General features: G+C 47.9%; 1 long non-coding RNA gene across 5 annotated transcripts in view; it reads right to left on the bottom strand.

Moving 5' to 3' along the window:
- The window catches only part of LOC309814430, a 372,229-nt gene that overhangs the window by 8,704 nt on the left and 342,421 nt on the right, over positions 1–21,104 (bottom strand). For all 5 annotated transcript variants that reach the window (XR_014295675.1, XR_014295676.1, XR_014295677.1 and 2 more), the window contains 2 exons: positions 16,106–16,190; positions 11,997–12,112 (listed from right to left, as the gene is read on the bottom strand). This is a non-coding gene — a long non-coding RNA (uncharacterized lncRNA). The remainder of the gene's footprint in view (positions 1–11,996; positions 12,113–16,105; positions 16,191–21,104) is intronic.

Genomic DNA, 21,104 nt, shown 5'->3' with positions numbered 1-21,104 from the left:
TGCTTGACCCAGCAACTTTAAGTGTCCAAGAGCTAGCTGCTTATGAGGAGATAAAGAGAGCCAGCGTCCTTTCCAGTGGCCTAGGCTTTGTAATGTACACTTGATGGTGGCCTAGGCTTTGTAATGTACACTTGATGGCCCAGTCCAGACCACCTGGGACCCTCTATTGACCACAAGCATCAGCCATCCTATGCTGGAGATTTGGAGTGCCAGGTGGGAGCCCCCTGGGGCTTAGGGAGGATGAAAGGGATTCAAAGTTGGTTGTATTAGACAGGATAGGTCAGACTGTGCTGCAGTAACAAGAAGTCCCCCAAACCTTAGTGACCTAACAAAGCAATGCTTCTTTCTTTTTTTAATTTTTTTTTATTTTTTATTTTTGGCTGTGTTGGGTCTTCGTTGCTGTGCATGGGCTTTCTCTAGTTGCAGTGAGTGGGGGCTACTCTTCGTTGTGGTGCATGGGCTTCTCATTGTGGTGGCTTCTCTTGTTGAGGAGCACGGACTCTAGGTGCACAGGCTTTAGTAGTCGTGGTGCACGGGCTCAGTTGCTCTACGGCATGTGGGATCTTCCCGGATCAGGGCTCAAACCCATGTCCCCTGCATTGGCAGGCACGTTCTTAACCACTGCACCACCAGGGAAGTCCCTAATACTTACTTCTTGTTCTCACAAAGTCCATGGTGAGTTCGGGTGTCTCTCCAGGAACTGTCCTTTACACAGCAAGTCAATAATCCAGGGCGCTTCAATCTTATGGTACCTCCACAGCACATGTGCCTAGCAGTGGGGCAAAAAAAGAATGGATATTTGGGCCTAGCTCTTAATTTCTCCTGCCTGGAGGTCACACACATTCCATCTGCTTGTATGACCATGCCCATCCTCAAGTAATTTTCCCATGTTCCCTAAAGGAGACGTGAATTGGAAATAACCAGGGAGAAGTAAAACTATCTGCCTTGCAAGCGGGAAATGGTTGGCACCTCACTCAGACTCACCTTCGTGTTCTCCTCAAAAGTGAGAAAGAGAAACCGTTATTATCTGCTCTCTACCAGGTGCTCTGGATTAAAAGATGAACTGCCTTCTAGCAGTTCGCATTCAACGTGGGGAGACAGGGCCAATCGTTAAAAAAAGGGGGGTGGGTGGGAGAGAGACAGGGAGAAAAGTAATTTTAGAACTGCTTTCTGAGTTTATTGTGAGGATAAAAAAGGAGATGAAGTGTATGACATCCTTGGCAAGTCTCCTGGCAGGAATAAGGGCTCTATAAATATAAGCTATTATTGCCATTTTACAGATGAGGCAATCAAGGCTCATGGTGGTTGAGTAACTCTCCTGAGGTCATCCAGTGATGGTCACCCACTGATCGGCTGGCTGTAGGGTCTTCTGTTAGTTATCTTGCCCTTGACCTCACTCACATGAGAAACTCTCTTCCTCCTGCAGTGCTCCTTCAAAGCCTGTTAAGGGTTTCCTGACCAACGCTGGGCACCAGGTCCTCTAGTTAACATAGATGGAGGCTGATCCTGATGGGTCCAAAGGTGAGATGCTCTGCCACTTGCTTTCCTCTTTATCCAGGTTTGGATACTTCTGTGACCCCCAATCCCCACCTTGTAGGTAGCCATGATTTAATGGTAACATTTGTTATTTCAAGGTGGTGGGAGAAGTGCTGTTCCACTTCATGACCAAGACTATCTTGGAAGTCCATTGTACTAAGATGCCAACATTCTAAGGTGATGTATCCCATCTTTCTAAGACTCCACTATTTCTCAGCTCTAAGATGGATTCAACTTCTAAGACTTTAGGCCAGTACTGTCCATGAGAACTTTCTACAACAATGGAAATATTCTATATCAGTGTTATCCAACATGGTAGCCATTAGCTTCATGTGGCTATTGGGCATTGAAATGTGGCTCATGTAAAGGAAGAACTGAATTTTAATTTTATTTAATTGTAATTAATTTGAATCAAAGTAGTCACATGTGGCTAGTGGCTACTGTATTGGGAACCAGAACTTGAAACCCTCTTATTCCAATTTTGTATGGTGCTTTGGTTCCTACTTGCCCATAAGAAGCACAGCTGAAGAAGTTCTCAGCAGCACCACGACCCCAGTTTGGGTAACTTAATCTGAAATTCAGTAAAAGAAACCTGAAGCTTATGTGTATCCTTCAAATAAAAGGTGTTACACTGCAGTAACAAGCAACCTCCAGCTCTCAGTGGCTCAAAGTTTGTTTCTTGCTCATACTGTGTTCATCTCAAGTTGGCAAGAAGCCCTGCTCATCACAGCCATTTGGGCACCCAGGCTAATGGGAAGTCACCTTCTCAAAAGTTGCTGGTCAGAGTGCCAGAGGGAAAAGTGAGCTGTGAAAGGTCTTGCATTGGTTATTATATCACCCAGAATTGATACACATCCATTCTTCCCCCTAGTTCATTGGCCAGAACTATTCACATGTCCTTACCCCAGTGCAGGGATGCAGAAAGTACAACACTGCATATTCTGGAAGGGAGGAAAACCAGAACTATTTGGTCATCTACACTAATGATTACATTGCATGCAAGGTCAAAAACTGGGATAGAAGTGGAAGGAAAATACCAAGTCTGGGGGGGGAAAAAACAGCCTGGGATACTTGAAAGAGCACTGGACTTGGAGTCCAGAGACAGAGACCCAATTCCTGGGGTCGCTGCTTATTTACTCTGTGATCTTCAATATGCAGCTCCTTCTCCCTGGGCCTCTAACATTTATATTTTGAATAATAATTGAATATATGTACATAATAATTCAATATTTATATAATATCTATTGTATATCTCTATTATATATACACACACACAGGCCCATAGGAGTTATTGTGACTTTATAGTTACTATCCTTTTCTATGCCTAATCAAACAAGAACCCTGGATCCCTGGGTTAATATTTGTGCTTTGGGATACTGTTGGCCATACATATCTATTTACCTGTTCTATCTAGAGAACATTTATTTTTCAGAGGATGAGTAATAATTTTCCCAATTAAAAAACTACATTTTCCCACCTTACTTGCATGTAGGATGGCCATGTGACAACTTCTGTCTAAAAACTTGTAAGTAGAAGAAATTGTTGTTGGGTGTATCTTCCCCAAAATCTCCCTTTGTAAAGAAGGCAATCTGAGCTATCACTTATCTCTTCATCATCAGACTCCCCCTTTCTTCTCGTATGGATGGAGGGTGTGATGGCTGGAGCTCCAACAGTCATTTTGAGAGCATTAGGATGCAGGTCACACTTTAAAGATGGTAGCACAACAGCTAGAAAGAACCTGGATCTCTCATGGCATCATGTACACCATTCTTTCGACTTTTTTTACATGAGGAAAAAGTAATTCCCTACCATGATAGTGAGATTTATATTTGGATTTTTAATTATGTGTGATCAATCCCTGATGATAAAACATTGCAAAAGTTGATTGCTTTGCTGATGACCAAGAAGTGACTCTCTTCCATGAGTAGTAGGGAGAATATGGGCATTGAAACCACACAGACCTGAGTTCTCACTCTACTGTTCACGAGCTGTGTGACCTCAGGCAGGGGACTCAGCCTCTCTGAGTTCAAGTTTCCTCATTTGTAAAATGGGTATGAAAACAAAGCACCCATCCCCCAAATGCACAGGATGCTTATATGGATTCAGTGAGATGACATCCACAGAGTTCTTATTGTCTGGAACATAGTAGGTGTTCAAAAAGCAGCAACCACAATAATAGCTCACATTATTTTGCACTGACTCTGTGCCTTGTGCTGTTTGAAGGGCTTTACATCCACCAACTCATTTAATCCACACTAAACCCCAGGAGGGGGTATTTCATCGCCCCTGTTTTACAGATAAGAGAACTACAACAATAAAGTATGTGTTGAATAATGATTTGAATATCATGTTGAATAAATGAGTTGGGACTCCAGGGGCCCCTGAGTATCAGCCACTGGGCATGCTGCCTCCATGGTCTTTGTCACATCCCACTGTTACCTTGTCACCAGTACTATTATAGACTTCATAGTTTTCTTTAACTTAATTTTATATAGAATCACTTTTAAAAATATATTCTCACTCTAAGCAATAAAATATGCCTGGAGCCACTGCAGATATAGATAGATAAATAGATAGATAGATAGATAGATAGATATAGATATATCTATATCTATATATATATCTTCACAAGACATATGGCACTACCTACTAGAGCTAAACACACATTTATACTATATGCTCATGTGCTATACTGTGGCCCAGCAATTCCAGTCTTGGATATATAAACTACAGGAAAAAAAACACTTGTAACTACCAAAAACACAAGATAGAATTTTATAGCAGCTCTTTATTTGGACAACTCAAATGCCCATCAGTAGTGGAATGGAGATATAAATTGTGATATATTCATTCAATGGAATACTACTCAATAATAAAAAGTATAAACTACTGATTCATGAAACAACAAGATGAAGACATAACATTAGGGGAAAGATTGATACCAAGGAGTGTACACTGGATAAATCTATTCATACGAGATTCAGAGGCAGGTGCGAAGTGACAGAGGTCAGGATAGTGGTTATGTCAGGGCAGGTGTTAACAGGGAGGGACACGAGGGTGCTGCCTGGGGGTCTGGAAATGGGCTACATCTTGACCTGGGTGGTGGGTATGCCCATGCAAAACTTAACTGAGTTCTTCACTTCATATTGGTACCCTTTATGATAATTAAGTTACATCTCAATAAAAAACGTTTATTAAAATGTATTTAAAAGGATCAAGTAAGTCATGGAACCACAAGGACTCATCCTACACAAGGGGAGGCACAGGAAGCAGGGTGTTCTTGGTAAATACCAACTGAACGAGAGATGTGGTGGCCCCAGGACCAATACCCTGTAGGAGAACCAGCCAATTCTGTGCCGCATCCCTGGTCATGCCCAGGTTCTGTGGGGAGGGCTGTGCTCCCCAGCTACTGAATCCTTTGTCCCGAGGCTCTGCCAGTTACAGCCAAGCTCTTGGCCTACCGGCTGCCAGCTCCTCACTTCTTTCCTCTTGACGATGGCTCTGGCTGGATCTGCCTCTTTCTCCCTCCCCGGCTCCTTCTGATGAGGGTGTTTGTTTTGGCCACATGTTAAGACTGAAGCAGATCTTGGTACTCGGGGGGAGTTCTCTCCTTTACTGAGCCCAGTGGGTGGAAAAGCAAAGGGAAGGAAGGGAGGATGGAAGGTGGGGAGGCAGATCCCGATGCATGTATGACCTTACGGAGGCTGGAGAAAGGTGTCGAGAAGGGACAGTGTCGGGAGCAAAGTCATGTACGTCATTCACTTTTAAAGTCTCAGAGTGTGTGTGTGTGTGTGTGTGTGTGTGTGTAGATGAACAAATAGACACAGACAGTAAGAAAGAAATAGGAGACAGTGACAGAGAGAGGCAGAGAGAAGGAGAGGCACAGAGAGAAGATACAAAGAGGGAGACAGCGCACACATCTTCTCTAATGCATGACCTCTTTTCTAACACTTTTCAAGGATTCACAAAAATATTTGAGACTACTCCTCCCGCCCCAGCAAATTCATTGGCTACAAAATATTAAAAGACAACTGTAGAATTACAATCAAGAAAAGTTTAGGGCTTCCCTGGTGGCGCAGTGGTTGAGGGTTCATCTGCCGATGCAGGGGACACGGGTTCGTGCCCCCGTCCGGGAGGATCCCACATGCCGCAGAGGGGCTGGGCCCGTGAGCCACGGCCGCTGAGCCTGCGCGTCCGGAGCCTGTGCCCCGCAACGGGACAGGCCGCAACAGTGAGAGGCCCCTGTACCACAAAAAAAAAAAAAAAAGAAAAGAAAAGTTTAACCAACGGTCTATAATTCTCCTATGTCAATTTGTCCCCACCTTCCTCCTCAGCATCAGCTTTGAGACGCTGAGAGCTGGTGACAGAGCCAACGAGGAGGTTGATCAGTATGACATCCCCCGCCTGTGCCCCGAGGGCTCTGGAACCTCCTACACACAGCCAGGTCACCTCTAAGTCTAAGCTTGGGCTGAATGCCAGACATCAGGCCCAGAGAGGCGCTGAGGTTGCCCAGAGACACACAGCAAATCATTCCTTCCTTCATTCATAAACCTTTACTGGAGCTCTTCCAGCTGTCAACCTCTACGCTGGCTGCTGGGGACAGAGAGGTGACAAAATCTCCCAACCTATCCCCTGGACCTCCAATCTAGTAAGGAAGGGAGAGAACAGATTAAATTGATCATTCATTTCTGAACATGCACAGCAAATGTAAAAATATGGTAGAGAGGATGTGTGAATGGAGGGGGTGTAATTTACCCTGCGTGGACTTGAGATGGTTCACTCCTGAAAGCCCCAAGGGGGAGGTGCCATTCGGCCTGGGTAGGTGTTAGCAAGGGAAGAAGGAATGCTCCAGGCTGCAGGAATGACATGAGCAAAGGAGTCTAGAGTCTGAAAGGGTGAGACGGGTTGAGGGAGCTCGTATGGCACAGAGCTCTGTGTTTGGCATGCGTCTCATTGGATTCTGCTCAATGAGTTAGTATTATACCCATTTCCTGGATATCAAAACTGAGGCCCTGGTCCTGGAGAAATTTGCCTGAGATCACACAGCTACTAAGTTCCCACTGGGGTTCACACTCTCATTTCTCTAATCCAGAACTCATGATCTTTTTGAGCAAGGCTTAACTCCATTCCTTTTGACATTCTGCCTTCCTCCCTTAAGGATCCACCCTTTCCCACACCCAGGCATGTTGATAAAAGTTCTCATGGCTCCAGTTCCAGTGGTAACTCTGATTGCATGCTGAGTGGCTGCCTGGGATACTTAGATGGCTGCCCTGGGTTGAGTGTTCTAGGATTGATTAGAAATGTCTGCCCTGGGCACTGGGTAAAGGAGGAGTGGTACACACGCCATGGACTTACTAAATCTGGGGTAGTGGCTTCGTGAAAGAATTTAATTTTTTTCTGGGCTTTCAGGACCAAATCTTCCATCCCCGAGTGACCCTCATTACACAGTAACGAAGCTGAGATTTTTATGAGGAAGGGTGACTTGTTTAATAGTTGGGAGTCCTACAAGGACAACTTTGCCTCCTACTGGGTCCTAATTTTGGAAAGTCCCTCAGTATCATCTAGCCTTATACCCTTTCTCAAGCCCTGCTTCCTCCTACGACCTCTTTCTGACTCCACTTATTCAAAGAATTTCCATTCCATCCTCTTGAGTTTCACACAGTCCAAACTGCAGAAAGCAACCATCCTACGCAAAGGTAACCAGCTCATTTCTGACGGGAAGCAGAGGCATGAATCAAACAAGCAAATATTTGCGACACAACACCCCCCACCCCCGCCCCACCCTTTCTGCTATTCTTCCAAGGGAAAAGGCAGGGGAAGTCGTTGAGAAACCCGGCCTCGCCATCAACACATTTCAGACCCTTACTCGTCTGGCTCAACACCGCCAGTGGCAAACCAACCGGCACACACCAGCAAAGAAAAAAAAAAAAAAGAAATTCTAACAAGACATTAATAGATAAATAAAAATAGCTTCCACAAGAAACGATGAGGAAATCACGCAACAAAATGATTTCTTTCTGTGAGCGTAAACTCATGAATAATCAAATTCACAGTCCCCAAACGAGCCAAGCGCAGGTCTTGTCAACCTCATCCCAGTGTCCTCGTGGAAGGTCACCTCAAACCTTTGCAGGCCTGGGTGGCTCTGCCCCTCACGTCTCCTCCCCACCCCCTGCCCCCTCCCAGCACCATCACCTCTTCCTTAGACGGGAGAAATTAATTCCCAGTGCTATGGAAACGTGCAGCAAATCTGACTGGAAGGCTGGGGCAGCACTCATGAATCATCAAGCAGAAAGGGGAGTTCGATAAAATATTGGGGGGAGGTCCTCAGGCCACGGCTTTTGTGAGCTGAACCCGAGCCCTTGCTTCAAGCTCCTTTAGTGTCACATTTTAACCTACCAGCTGCCTCGAGAAGCAAGATGATCTTCCCTGCCTTTTTTCTTCTCCCTTTAAAAAAAAATTATTTAAATTTTTTTTTTTTTTTATTTTCCCTCATGTGTTAAGGGAGGAAACAGTGACAGGGACAAGTGACAGCTCGCTAATTATTCCCTTACTGCCACTGCTGTTCTGGCTTTGGACGCATTGCTCATTTCTCCCCGTCTTCGCACTGAATAATGCATGGGTCCCTATCTGTATTCAAGCGGCACCTCCGGGGACCGCCAGCCTAACTAGCTGATAACTGATTCAGTTTGTAAGCAGGGCCTCTGGGAGTTGCAAGGAAAAGTAGCCAAGAACAAATTTAACACTTCTTTCTCATTTCTTCAGAACATCAAGGAGAGGCCGGTTGGGAAGCAGGTGGAGATGTGTGCTAGGTCCTTGAAAGGTATATGACCTCGAGTTAGGGGAAGGGAACCTTGGCTCTAGCTGTGGGGAGAGGGTATACTGATGAAGATGATGAGGATGTGATGAAAATAGTTAAGGTTAGTTGAAGGTTTACTATGTGTCTACCATTATACTAAACACTTTGCATGCATTCTTTCTTATAATCATCACCAGAATCCTTTGCTGGCAATGCCTTGTCAGATGTATCAGTTAGCTATTACCATGATAATGCTGTGTAAAGAATGGCCTCCACATTTCAGTAGCTGTCAGTAACACATAGAGGGGCAAGCACATTTCCAGCCTCTGCCTGCATCATGTCTGCTAATACCCCATTAGCCAGAGAAAATTACGTGGGCATGTTCAGTGTCTAGAAGAGAGGAAGCAAGTGTTGCCCACATGAGTCCATGGCCAAGGTGTGGTGTCTGATGCTGTTACAGGGGAGTGAAGAGTTAAGTACCAAGAGGGAGTCTCCAGCACAATCTCTTCTGGGAATCAGGACCTCTCATCCCACTGCCCCAACTTTTGCAAAAAGACTTAAACCCGTTGATCTCCAGACTGGGCTCTTCATTAAATAATGCCAGAAGTCTATGACTCAAATGATAATGATCATCAAAAATGGCAAATTCTTGGGCTTCCCTGGTGGCGCAGTGGTTGAGAGTCCGCCTGCCAATGCAGGGGACACGGGTTCGTGCCCCGGTCTGGGAAGATCCCACATGCTGCGGAGCGTCTGGGCCCGTGAGCCATGGCCACTGAGCCTGCGCGTCCAGAGGTCACAACAGTGAGAGGGCTGCGTACCGCAAAAAAAAAAAAAAAAAAAAAGGCAAATTCTTACCCACTGTCTACAGTACCAAGTACTATTCTAAGTGCTTTACATGTATCAACTCATTTTCTCCTCCTAATAACCTACTAAGGTAGGTGCTATTATTATCCCTGTTTTACAGATGAAGAAGCAAGCACAGAGAGGTTAAACAATTTGCCTGAGGTCACACAGTCGGTAGGGAGCAAAGCCAGGATTTGAACCTAGGCTGGTGGCAGGGAGCAAGCTCTGATCCATTATAGGTGAAAATGGGTTGTCACAGACAAGGTTGAATTTTGGATGCAGATGTTATATTTGCAATGGCAGAGTGCAGTTGGCTTTGAGAGATATAATTGGGCAGGGTTAGGTTGGTACCTGAGCCAGGGCCAACCAGTCTCTGAGGATCTGGACACACACACTGCTCCCTGCCAAGGGGTGACACGTTCAGGAACCTACTGTTGGAATTGCTGACCTTCTCCCAACTGGCCAGGTGGACCCAGGCTTCTCAAGGAACCACAGGCACTGGGACCACACCTGGCTCTCCGCCACCAAATGCTCCCTTCATGCTGCTTGGACTAGGGACCACCATACTCCTTTATCCCCCCTTCTTCCCCAACTAGATCTGGCGATGGCAGGCCATGGCAACAAGGCTGGCTCTTGTTTTATGAATGGTGATGAGACTGGGCACAGATCCACCTGTTTGGAGGTCAAATAATCTCTAATTTTGTCCACTTTTAGAATTAGGAATTTAATCTTTAACCGGATGAAAACAGACCCAGTCTGGACATTGTGGGCCATTCACGTTTGCACAGTTTTGGTTCTTAGAGCCTCACACAGTGCTTGGGGCATAGTAGGAGCTCAGTGACTCATGGGTGAATGAATGGATGAATGAAGGCTTTACAGATGAGAAACGAAGTCTTAGAGAGGTGAAACTATATAACAAGGACCATTCCTTTCGTTCATGATCTACTTATGAGCACCTACTATATGTCAGGCACTGTTAGATGCTAAGGTTCCAGAGTCTCTGCTGCCATGGTCCAATGAATATCCAACATAATGTCAGGTGGGGAGGAATAAGGCAGGGTAAGTTGGGGGGAGCGTGCTGGTGGTTGGTATAGATGCTCTCACCTCCTAAAATGTGCCAGGCACAGTGCTGGTCCCTTATATATCTGATCCCCTGAAGAGCTCCCCCAGCATCCTGTGAGGCAGCATGATTATTTCACCATTATACCCATTTTACAGATGAGGAAAAACAGAGTCTCTGAGAAGAGAGATGTCTTACCACATATGTAAGACCAGAGGTTAGCCCCCAAGTCTGCCTGCCTTGTCTGAGCAGGGCAGGATGTGGGTTCCCCTCAGCCCCACACCCAGGCTAGTGGGTCAAGAATGCTGGGCGCTAGGGGTGGGAAGGTGCTTGGGGTCCCCACAGCTGTCACCTGCCCAGGTGTGCATCTGCATCCAGCCGCCCAGCCCTGTCTGCTGGGTTGACACTGGGTTCGCTGCCAGGAGCTGCGTGTCAAGACAGCAGGGCGGGAGGCAGGCGGGCTGTTGGCAGATAGCTTAAAATAGCAGAGTGTCCTCATGGCTGCAGGAGCTCTGTTCTCCCGGCTGAGAACACTCAGGGAGAAGATATCTCAGCCGGCAGCTGCCCCCTTGCTGGTGGCTCCATGCAGAGAAATTGTGCTCAAATGCAAGGTGCCCCCTTGCTTCTAGGGCCTGTGGGATGAAAGCCAAACTCTACTCCAGAACCTTTGTGAGTTGCTCCCCCTGCCCCCAGCTCTGTTCTCATACTCCTTTCTCTTGTCACCCTCGCTACACTGCATTCAAGATGTCCCTTGTACCTTGCTGCCTGAAAGGTCCTCCCTGACATCTTCTCCATCTGAAAAATATATGGAATACACTAAGTGTTCAGTATATGTCAATGGGAATCACTTATAAGATACTGAAATCTTATCCTTCAAAGCTCAGCTCGCTTCTCAGTACTTCTGGGAGCCTTCTAGACTCTCCCAGGAGCAGAAATCCTTCCTTCCTCCAAGGCATGTAGACCGTGCTCAGATCAGGATTGCAAAAATCCTGTTTATGGCTTCCTTCAACCTTTCTGACTGGGTAGGCTGTCACACCTACAAAAAGTAGCATTGCTCAACCAGGGGTAGCAGGTAATTGGCACACAGGACAGAACCCTCCTAGCCGTGCACACGGCAGACATTGCTAATCAATCATAGCATCCTTTCTTTCCAAGCCCTTGAGCGTCGAGGAGGCCATGAGCAATTGACTGGAGTTGACACCAAGATGATGCCTTAATGGTTTCTCACTTCCAAGTGTCATTAACTACAGCCTTTAGATAAATGGCCTCCAGAAGCTTGTCTTCAGGGCTGCCTCAGCCATCAGACTGGTAGGCTCTTGAGGGCATGACAATGACATTTATTTCAGCATCTCCTCCTCTTGGCACAGAGCCTGGTGAACACTAGGCACTGAAGAATGTCTGTCAAACAGGGGGAACTGGGGAGGACGCATCAGGCGGTGCTAACAAATGCAGAAGTACCTCACTGAGGCTATTCCAAGCCCTAGGAGCTCTCCTGGACCCTGCTTCCCACTCTCTCTCCTTTGGTCTCCAGGGAGCAGAGTCTGGAGCCCAGGAAACCCAAGCCATAGGCTCACTGAGATCGGCCCCAAATCAAACAATGGTTTCCCCACGACTAACTGCCCAGAGATACAAGGTCAAAGATAAAAGATCCTCAGACCAAGAAGAGAACAGTGAGAAGGAGAGAAATCATCTCACCAGGTCCTAGCACCTCCCCAAGGCTCGGCGTTTTTATTTTAAAATGGGGATAATAGGAGTCTCTACCTGGTAGGACTGTTGAGAGATAATGAACAGAAAGTCCTCATTGGTGTCTGATAAATAGGAGTTGATGTGGATGATGAAGATGATGATGACGGTGTCACGCTGCTCACAGAGACTCCCTAGGGAGAGAAAAATACCTTCAGAGAACCCTGAGCTCCAGCCTCTCCCTGATTCCCATCCTCCTGAGACCTCCCACCCCTGGGAGAGGTGCCAGGAAAAAGGCCAAAGAGGCAGCCCTCCCCCCAGAAGAGGAGGGCTGAGTCCCTTGACAGGGAGAAGGGAGGGAGCCTTTTCTCTGGAGATAGTATGTCCTGCCATGATCACTGTTGGTCCCATTTTATAGCTGGGAAAACTAAGACCCATGAAACAATGGAATTAGCCTAGTCTCATGGAGTAACAATCCTCTGCATCTGAACCCAGGATCTGTCGATTCCAGTGCCCATGGTATTTGCACAGAACCATTCTACCTTGTTGGAAAGGTACCCACACTGATCACTCACTCACCCATCTACCCTCTTTGGTTTTATTGAGCATGCTCTGGAGGAGTTCACAGTCTAGTTGGGGAAATGGTGTGTGATCTGACGTGCCATTAAGTAATTTCAGTATCACAAGGAAGAGTTTTCTAGCTCAGTTTGGGGAAAATTTCATAGAAGGGCTATGTTGGTTGGGTTTTGCAGTATGAGTAGGGGTTCATTAGGGGGCTAAATGGAGGAAGGGCATTTCGGGCAGAGGAGATGGTAGGAGCGAAGGCAGGATCCATGAAAAAGCATGATGTGTTTGGAGGCCAGTGAGCAGAATTGAGTGTCCCATCTTAGGGAGTATGGTGGTGTAGCTGCAGGAGACAAGACCAGGAGATAGATCAAACCAGAGCCTGGAGGTCCTCCCATAGCATTTAGGCTTTTCCCTGTGGGCAGAGGAGTCATGAAGATGTGTCCCAGTTCAACTGTTTACACCACAGCTTCCACTTCCCCCTACACTCAGCTGCCTGGCACCGGGATGCTCTCACCAAGGCCAAATGGAAACGTGGGATGGGGCAAAGATCAGCATGGACCTTTCTGCACGGATCATGCTGCTCTCCTGGAGAGATCGTGCCCAGCTTCTACTCCAGGAATTTAAACCACAGAGACTCAGAAGCACAGAATCCCACCACTAAGACCTCTCCAACTCATGGACCCAACGATTTAGAGAACTGTAGCATTCATCTATTCATTTAGTCATTTGGTTAATAAAGTTGAAAAGCCCCCAGCAGATAGTGTATCAGTCAGTTACCGCTGTGAAACAAACTGCTCCAAATCAGTGAGTTATATCAACAATCACTTATTGATTGGTTATTTGCCTGGGACTCATCTTGGCTGGACTCATTCATGCCTCTGCTGGTTGCCGGGGTTTCTGCTCTAGACTGGGCTTGTCTTGGGGTGGGGTCCTGTGCCACGTGTCTCTCATCTTCCTCTTTGGACCAGCGGGACAGCCAGTTAGCAGTGGGTTGGGGGGTGGGGAGTGGCAGAGGGAGTGTAGATGACCCTCTCAAGAAATCCGGCTCTGAGGACACAGAATCTGTGAATCATAGCCACTGCGATCACTCACGGCTTCCTGAGGGGTGAGCTGGGGCTTGTGCCAGTGGGGTCCCCAGCCCTGGTTGGGGTGGGGAGAATCAGGAACACCCAGACACGGTCATGTCTGGATGGGAGAAATCCTCATTTGGATTGGGGGATCCAATTGCTGCTTGAGGCTGGGTCCACCTTATCCAGTGGTCAAGACCCCACCCCAGGTCCACATTGCTCAGCGGTCCCACCCTCAGAACACCCCTCCAATGGCTGCCCACCCAGCTGCGAGAGCACGCAGGCTCCCCCTCTATCCTCAGCGGCAACCCCCTTGGGGAGGAGAGAGCAGATAGCAAAACCGTGCTATTTACAAGCTTTCAAATGGGTTATTGAATCATAAACCGAAATCACAGGCTGTAACCAAATCAGCAAGGACCAGATTCAATAAAGTGAAAAGGGAGGGGGAATAAAAATCCTACCTAGAAGCTTGTTAAAGCCTTCTCTGCCTCTCCTGGCCTTGCTTTCTGAACATCTCACTCTTTCTGGTGAATAAACCCAGCCTGGTCTGGTTTGATGCTGGTGCTATTAATTCCATATGTGGTTTACGAGTGGAGGAAAAGGCTGTCATTACATGCCGCTGGAACTTGAAAAGAACCCAATGGGCACTTCATTGCCGCCTTGCTGGAGCGGCCGATGCCTCTGCTGAGTTGGGAGTGTCTCAAATTCTAACACAAGAAAACTTTTAGGGTGCGGGACGTGCACGCCACCATCTTGTGGTGACTGTGAAATCTCCATGTATGGGGGCTATCTGCTCCTAAGGAGGTCCTGGGGTCATCCAATGACCTTCCTCTGGTGCCATATATATGTGCACCGGACTTTACAGTTTACAAAGCACCTTTATGTGGTTTATCTGAATTATGATACAAGCTCAGAAGGCACAGTGCCCGGCCTGAAGGAGTCGCCCCAGACTATTAGCTGGGATGTTATTATCATTATTTCCTATTAACTGCGTGTCTACTCTGCACGAGATGCTAAATATATGTGACCTGTCATTCTTCAATCAAATTCTGTAAAACCGGAATTATCGTGCCCATTTTACAGATGAAGACTAAGACTCACACTTGCACAAAGGCACCTTGGGGGCAGATTTAGGAATCAAGCTCCGGGCTGCAGTGCTCCAAAGCCACATTCCCTGCACACGCAGTAACTCTGAGAAGGAGGCAGAGCCCCACTTGGATTTACTCTGCCTGTTTGTTAGGCGAGTAAACTGAGTCTCAGTTAGTTTAGGTGGCCACAGAGCACAGTCCAACGGGCCCCAGGGAGACATCATTTTCTTTTTCTGAGCTAGCTGCATGGACACTTATTACTTAAGAGGTTACGTTGGTGCTGGAAGTTTCCTTTGACTTAGGCTAACCAGACGTCTCACTTCACAGATGGGAAAACCGAGGCTCGGAGGTGTTCGTGCCTCGTCCAAGGTCACGCGGCCCGGAGGTGGTCAGAGCTAGGATCTGCACCTACAGCTGTCTGTCTCCAGAGTTTATACTCCTGCCATAGCTATTCCATTTCTGGAAAAGCAATTGTCGTGGCTTAGATGCTGAGTCCTGCCTCCCTGGAGGGGCCTGCCAAAACCAGCCCTGCTTTGATGAAGGCCAAGTACATCCTTTGCCAGCCTGAAATTGGATTCCCTGGTCTAGAATCACCTGCATGTATCCCTGACTTTCAGGTTCAGATCAGACATTGTGTAGCACAACAGATAAGCACTCAGGATCTGGCTTCAAATCCCAGCTCTACCAACTTCCACCTGAACCTTTTTCAAGCCTCAACTTTCTTACCTTTAAAGTAGAGATGATAATAACAGCATCTTTCTTATAGGGTTGTTGTGAAATCAACAAGCATAGCTAATATCTAATGAGTACCAGGCACTCTTTTAAGCCCTGTACGTGTGTTAGTCCTAATCCTAGATGTATCACCATTTTAGAGACAAGAGAACCAAGACAGTGATTTGCCCAAGGTCTTGTGGAGTTGGGGTCTGTACCCAGGTAGGCTTGCTCCAGGGCCCCGTTGTTTGCAGTGACCCTAAGCTGCCTCTTGGTTTAATGAAGCAATGTGGTAGTCAGACATGGGAAAAGCTAATGACCATCACATCTTTTTGTATTCTGGAGGATGTTAATGTTTTATCATGCAAAAGGAGGATTCCAGTTAACAATGACAAAAGCCATCCCCTGCAGGGCTGGAATGTTTGCCAGAGAACTGAGATCCACTCCCACAGAAGGTCCCTCTGACCCAGGGCTCTAGGCCAGCCCTGCTCCCTGCACTTAACTCTCCACTCAAACCAACACTTCTTCAATTCGTGAATATGCCCAACGCACTTTCATGCCCCTGGTCCTTTGCACAAGCCTCTCCTGATGCCTGATTTTCTTTCCTTCCTTTGTACTACCAGCAAACACATACCTAAGAGATTCAGCTCAAAAACCACCTCCTTCTTAAAGCCTCTCAAGACCTCCCAAGCAGAATGAATTCTCCTTTCTCTGTGCTTCCTACAGCTGTAGTGAATTCCCCTTGGATCCTTACCAACCCTGGGTTCTCATGGCAGGTCTGTGTGTCTGTCTCCTTCACCAAGGACTCCTTGAGGGCAGGAACTGGGATATATTCATTTCTGTGGGATCAAAAAATGCTGATTGAGTGAATGAATGAAGTTTCTGCCTTGGCTGGACTGTAGCTGACATCTCATCATCGGTCCTATGAGAACTGAATTCTGGTCCCGGCTTCGCCACGGCCTCCCTGTGTTCTCTTGGAAAGGGCATGTTGCTTTTAAGCACCTCAGTTTCCCCATCTGTAAGATGACAGGTGCGGACCAGCTGGCCTCCAAGAGCTTTCTGTGACTGCAGCTTCTTCATCGCCCCACTCCGGCCCGTGCCTCCAGGGACCCCATCACAGTACTGGGGCTTCCCTGTACCCTTCTCTCCCTTACCCCTAGACCCCGCACCATCCAGCAGGTCCTGGAGGTTTTCCTGCCAAAATCTCTCTTGAATCTGTCATCTTCTCACCATTTCCCGCTGCCTTCCTGATGCCGGCAGCCCTCATCTCTCGCCTGGATGCCTGCAGTAGCCTTAACACATCTCTGCCAGCTCCCTCCAGCCATTGCACACTCAGCAATACGTGTGATCTTTTCAAAACACAAACTCAGCCACGTCTCAGCCCTGATGAGCCCCTCCCATGCCTCCTCTGGCCCCCAGGTTGTGGACCAGAGACCTTCCGGAAGGGGATGGCTAGCCCTCTCCACCACGCATGCCCCTTCCGTGACTCTGGCCATGTTGACCTTCCTGTGATCTGCACTTACTTGCTTGGTCCACACGCCAGCCTTCGTACATGGCTTTCCCTCTGTCTAGAAAGTTCTCTTCCCCCTCCCGGTGATCAGATTTCAGCCTGATTTTCAGAAGCGTTAATCTGAGGAAGCTCAGAGACGCCTTGCAGGACCTCCCCAGACCAGACCAATCGTTCTTACTATATCAGTTCCTACTATATCAGCTCTCCGAGCTCCTTTTCCTCTCTTTCACAGCCCATATCCCGGTTTCCAGTTTCATTTTACTTGAGAGATTTGGCTGAACTTTTTTCTCCACCCCTGTACTGTGAGCCAGATAAAGGTAGGACACGCTTGCTGGATACCTCCCACCCCACCCGTCTCATTATATCTGCAGCATCCAGCCCTGTGCCTGGCAAGAACTCACAAATATTTGCAAAATGAATGAATGTGTCCTCCAGCTCCAGGAAACGGGCTGAAGGAGCAGTCACATCATCTGTCTGGTGCAGACCTCAGTTTCACTAACTCTGAAATGGGCTCGTGATCGCCCATCTCTCTGCACCTGTCACTGCTCTGCTGGAGGCTCCAAAACCACCCAGAGCAGAGTGAGATGCTCCGAGGCCTGGAAGTCACAAGAGCCAAGGGCTGGTGTTGGGAGGGACCCCAGGCATCGTCAGGATGACGGGGCCACCACCTGTTTTTGTGACCATCTGCTCGCCTCACTGAGAGCTGGGCAGTGGAGCCAGGACTCCAAGTCCTGAGAAGGACTGGAGAAATATATGTTCAGTTTGCAGACGTGCCGAGGGGACAGAGTCAGGTCACCGCGTCCTGGTCGCTGTGCTCATGCTCTGCAGAGTCAAGGTCAGGAGGAGATGTCAAGGGGCTTCTCCAGGACTTTCAGAAGAAACTGCGGGGTCTGTGCTTCACTCCCCAGATGAGAACCGCAGGGCTTTCAGCCTTGGGCTTCTCCAGTGTGCTTCAGCGAACCAGATTTTCAAATGCCCCAGGGAAACTCTTCTCTAATCATCTACATTTAAACAGACGGCATTATGGTTTATCTGTAGTTGGTGTCATTCATTCAGACTGATCTCCTGAATGCGGGTGCTGGGCTGGCCCTGGGGGGTGGGGCACCCTGGGGGGTGCTGGGCTGGCCTTCAGGGGTGGAGGCAGGCAAGGCCACTGTCTTTTCTGGGCCCAGAGGGGAAGCCCGTGTTTTCCGGGTGCAGAGGGTGGGCAAGAGGAAGCAGGGGCCTCTGTGGGAGCAGGCTTGTTTGGGGGGTGAGTGGGGAGTCCCAAAAGTCTCCATAAAGAAGTGATTTTTTTAAATTATGGTGAAACAGAGGTAACGAAATTTACCCTTTTAACCATTTTTAAGTGTACAGCTCAGTGGCATTAAATACACTCACTTGGTTGTGCAAACATCACCACAATCCATCTCCAGAACTTTTTCATCACCCCAAGCTGAAACTCTGTAGCCAGTAAATTATAACTCTTTATCATGCCCTCCCCGCAGCCCCTGACAACCTCCTCTCTACTTTCTGCTTCTATGAATCTGACTGCTCTTGGTACCCCATATAAATGGACTCATACAGTATTTGTCTGGTTTATTTCACTCAGCATCATGTCTTCAAGGTTCATCCATGTTGTAGCACATGTCCTAATTTCCTTCCTGCTGAGGCTGAATAATATTCCATTGTATGGACAGACCGAATTTTATTTAGTCATTTATCCATCAGTGGACACCTGGATGGTTTTTACTGTTTCGTTCTTGTGAACTGTGTTGCTGTGAACGTTAGTGGGAAATAGTAACATTCATGGTAATAAGGCTACGAGGGGTTACAGAAAGGGCTTTAGGATTAGACCTGTGTTCCAATCCTGATGCTGCCATTAACCAGCTGTGTGACCTCAGGCAAGTTACTTAACCTCTCTGAGCCTCCATGTTCTCTTCTCTAAGAAGAGGGAGAGAACACGCGTCTCCTAGTGTCAGTGGGCATGGAGGGTGGTGACGGACTCAGAGCAGGTGCTCAGTAATGTACTAGGAATTACCCCTTTCATGCTCCTGCCCAGGACTGCCAGGTGTGATTACGCGTGTTGTTCACTGCCCAAGGGCGCCTGGTCCAAGTACTTGACTTGCTGGTTTGAATCCAGGGGACATTTTCTGCCTGGAAGGGACACCTGTGTCCCACCCACCCAAAGGTACATATATGCTTGCTCAGCCCCCAGTCTCAATCAACATAGGCACCCAGGCTTATGTCTGCTTGACAAGTGAGGGGTGGTAAAAAAAAAAAAGCACAGAGAGGCTAATTAACCAGCCCAAGGCCACACAGTGGCACTTGGACCCCTTCAGGTATGAGAACCTGGCTCCAGGCCCGGAGAACAGAGCGATGTGTGCAGCCCTGAACCTCATGCAGGCGAGCAGAGAGGAGGGACCCGGGCTGCCCCTCAGCCTTCCACCCCCTCCCCCTCTCCTATTAAGAAGCGGAAACTGAAATGAAAAATTCAAACCTCCGTCCGTCTGGTTCATGGTTAGGCCCCACCTTAGGGAGGTGGCCTCGGAGTGGCTGCTGATACAGGGCTCCGTGTTGTTAACTGTGCCCCCCTCTCAGCCCCTCCCCGACGGGTTCTTTCCATCCTGGGATCATTTTCCAGACAGCCCAGAGCCTGGCTCGCCAGACTATTTAGTCTGGGTTTGGTGACCCCCGTCTGACTGCAGGCAGGACGTGCTCAGGTTTCTGGCCTCCTTGGTACAATCACTGCGGCCCCCCTCCTGCCCCCGCCCTGACTTCTTACACAAACACTTACCTTCAGGCCCAGGACTTCCTGGCACGCTTGCATCAGACCCGGCCACCAGCTTCCAGAAGGGCGCTCCATCCAATGCCCGACAACATAGCCCTCTGCCCAGAGTTCTGTGGGCCCAAGCATCATTCCCAAACACAGAAACTTAGCTGGATGGCATTCCCATCGCTGCTATCCCTCCTCGAGTCTCTCCGACCCTGCCCACTGGATAGATAAGTTCATCCAAAGAAAAAAAAGTGATGGGAATTCAAAATATCTTTCCATCTGTTCACGGGTGCTAGATTAGCTATTTGTCTTGCTCCATGTCTCAGGTGGGGAAACTGAGGCCCCAGAGGACGAGAGGAAGGAAAGAGTCAAGCCCCTGGGGTGGGAAGGGGCAAAACCAGGAACCAGAAGTCAGATCTTCGGGCTCCCAGGTCATGTCAATGTCAATGCAATTCAGCTTTTGTCTGTACTCCCTCTGGGTTCTGCACCGGCTTTCAACAACCCGTTCTGAGAATCTTCTGACACTTCCTGAGACACTTGGGTATCCTGGAAATAGAACTACCTTATTTATGTCATCTTACTTGGACGCACTGAAGTAGGGGAGGGAGATGTTGGTGGCCCCTGCATCCTATGGGGTTTTGATGCCAGAAGTCAAGTTCCTTTAAAAACATACATGCTTGGCACCCTGCCAGAAGTGTGGACAGTAACCAGTACTAATGACTCCCATTTGTTAAGCGCTCACCATGCGCCGGGCATTGTGGGAAGTTCTCTATGTGCAATTCTCTCAGTAGGTTGAGGTAAGGATGATGTCTACAACCCATTTTACAGGTAAAGAAACTGAGGCCCTGCATGGGAAAATGGCTTGGAGAAGGTCACACAGCCAGCAAGCAGAAGAGCCTGAACTCAGGTGTCTTTGACATCTTTCTGTATTTCTTTCTTTACCATGAACGTGTTTGACTTTTATCGTACAAAAACAAAACAATATAATCCACAGTAACAATAGCAGGAAGCAACGTTATCCATCTTGGTGCCCAAATACATTACATGTTATCTAGCCTCCTTCAATTCTCCCTTTCACACACACACACTGGGGCTAACTGCTGTGGACAGTTTGGTGTCTATTCCTGCTGATTCCCCCCACCCCATCGGATACTAATTTATATGCAGATGTATAATTTTATAGGGCTTTCTAAGCCATACATATTTGCAAGATTTGATTTTTAAAAATCAATAGGAAATGTATTGCTTTTGCTATTGGGGAGAGAATAAAGATATTAAAAATTAAATCAAATTTCAAAACAGGACTGGGTTGGGCATTTCAAAGCTGCCAAGGCAAAGTTCTATTCCAGAAAGTTCCGCACCAGCGAAGCTGGAGTCCCCCGCAGAGATGCTCAGATCCCAGTGGCTAACCAGTTGTACTTGGCTGGGGTGGGGAGGGAGGGATGTCTCTAATTCCCACCAGCTCGCCTAGCCATCCCCTCCCCACTG

Source organism: Mesoplodon mirus (genome assembly GCF_964341445.2).
Source record: "Mesoplodon mirus genome assembly, chromosome: 13".
Lineage (NCBI taxonomy): Eukaryota > Metazoa > Chordata > Mammalia > Artiodactyla > Ziphiidae > Mesoplodon > Mesoplodon mirus.
The sequence above is the reverse complement of the archived record's forward strand: the minus strand, read 5'-3'. Positions and strand labels throughout refer to the sequence as shown.